The sequence below is a fragment of the Microtus pennsylvanicus genome, chromosome 12 (assembly GCF_037038515.1).
Source record: "Microtus pennsylvanicus isolate mMicPen1 chromosome 12, mMicPen1.hap1, whole genome shotgun sequence".
NCBI classification, from domain to species: domain Eukaryota; kingdom Metazoa; phylum Chordata; class Mammalia; order Rodentia; family Cricetidae; genus Microtus; species Microtus pennsylvanicus.
This window is the reverse complement of record NC_134590.1, coordinates 23,794,752-23,797,024: the sequence shown is the minus strand read 5'-3', so window position 1 is coordinate 23,797,024 and position 2,273 is coordinate 23,794,752. Positions and strand designations below refer to the sequence as shown.

Sequence of the window (2,273 nt, the reverse complement as noted above, 5' to 3'; positions counted from 1 at the left end):
GTGAGGGCAGGAACTCATACAAGGGAGGATCCTGGAGGCAGGAACTAATACTGATGCCATGGAAGGGTGCTGATTACTGGCTTGCTCCCCATGGCTTGCTCCCCCTGTTTTCTTATAGAAGACAGGACCACCATCCTGGGGATGGCAGTACCCACAAGTCTGGGGCCTCCTACATCAATCGCTAGTGAAGAGAATGCTCTAAAGCTGGATCTCATGGAGGCATTTTCTCAATTGATATTCCTCTTTTTTTTTTTTTTTTGATTTTTCGAGACAGGGTTCCTCCGTAGCTTTTTGGTTCCTATCCTGGAACTAGCTCTTGTAGACCAGGCTGGCCTCGAACTCACAGAGATCCGCCTGTCTCTGCCTCCCGAGTGCTGGGATTAAAGGCGTGCACCACCACCACCCGGCGATATTCTTTTAGATAACTTTATCTTGTGTCAAGTTAACATAAAACTACCAAGCACAAATTAGCATGACTCTTGTGCAAGGATGACACAGAAATTTGTGAAGTATTCCATATTTTTTTTATTAAAACTGCTGGGATGACATGAAAAAACTTACTACCCAGCCCAGAGGCTTTATCTCAAGAGGAAGCTGAACTTGGCAATGTGTGATAATCGTTTTAGTTGTTTTTGTTTTGTAAGATTAAATGTGTCATGGAGAGAACCTGAGACCTCCCACCACATTGAAATATCTGAGTTCCTGAATACTGGCAAGGAAAGAGCATGGGGAAAGTTGTATTGTCATTTCAGTAGATATCCCATGTTTGAAGCAGTCATGCAGAGAAACTGAAGCTTGGCAACATACGGCAAAGTACCCTTTAGAGAGAGGCCAGGGAGCCAACTGTAGCCAAGGGTAGCTTCAGACAAATCAGAGATCCTAGGATGTGGGAGATTTCAGCACCTGAGGACAAGAATGTGTTTGGAATAGAGCCATTCTGAGCCCTTTGGACAATATCTGCGTTTTGACTGAGCGAGAGAAGGGGAACGTCTCAAATCTTTAGAAACCCAGCAGATTATGAATGAGTGCAAGAATCTAGATACTGAGTTCCAGAGCATATATTTACACTTTTGAACTTTGATTTTGCTTAAACATTACATATATGATCTTTCATATATATGTACATGATCTTTCAATTCTGAAATAAAAAAAATATTGATTTGCTTTGTATTTAACAAGAGATCGGAGTTAAGAAACTTTTTTTTCCTTTAAAGGAACTCAGACATTTAAATTTGGGAGGTTTTTATTTTAAGAATTTTGTAAATGTTGAAGTTGTACTATATTGTAATATTAATGTAAGTCTTTGTTCACAAACAAGGAGAGGAGAGTTATGGTTTCATTGATATGCTTGTGTATTAAAGTTGACAAAATAGTATAATGTGTGTGCGCGCATGCACGTACATGCATGTGTGTGTGTTTTTCATTAACTTTAAATAATTCCAAAATTTATCATGACATTCTCCTTATTGTGACTTTTATATGAGTCAATGGTTGTCACTCATGCATATGTTTACTATAAAAGAGAAGCACAGATTGTTGTATCTTAATAACATTTACAAGTATAAACACTTATAAGACTACTAAAATTATACCTACAAGCACACACCTACACACAAGAAACACACTCATAGGAAAAACAAAGAGATGTAGAGGGACAAAGTACATTTCCTTATTACCATCTCAGAAGTAACCCTGGCTTATTTTCCAATGACTATCTTCCTTTCACAAAGATATTTGTTACATTAATTTTCAATATCAAATAAGATTCCTAGTTGAGACCTTTGTGTAATTAAAATCAGAACATACACTTTGGTATCCAATGTTTTCTTATCACCAAAAATGCTCATATCATGTTGTTTGTATTACTACAAATTATTAGCCTATAACTTTCAATATATTTATTCTTTTTTGACAAATATTTAGAAAATATAAATTTCTACCTGCTATTAATTATACTGAATAATACAATAAATATGTTTATGATTTGTCTCCTAAAATAGCACGTAGTCTGTCTGAAGAATAACATAATGTATGAGAACTTAAAGAAAATATTTTGTGCAGTGTTATGCACTGAATATCTGCTTATAAATCTACTTCTGAAGGCTTGATGCTTTTGTCATTTTGAGGAATTGGACTATTTAATATGGTTTGACATTTGTAGCTCAAATGTGTCAAATGGGGCATAAATTATTTTTGAATATTGAATACCTTCATTCTAAATCGCCTAGATTTAAAAGTCTCATTAGCTTCCTTTTGGGTACCTAATGGTGTTT

At 35.9% G+C, this 2,273-nt stretch overlaps 1 non-coding gene across 1 annotated transcript; it reads left to right on the top strand.

Annotated features, from left to right (window-relative positions):
• The first annotated feature begins 421 nt into the window (after positions 1-421).
• LOC142833260 (U6 spliceosomal RNA) lies at positions 422-524 on the top strand. Its single transcript, XR_012907385.1, has one exon. It is a non-coding gene; the product is annotated as a U6 spliceosomal RNA (small nuclear RNA).
• Positions 525-2,273: the final 1,749 nt, after the last annotated feature.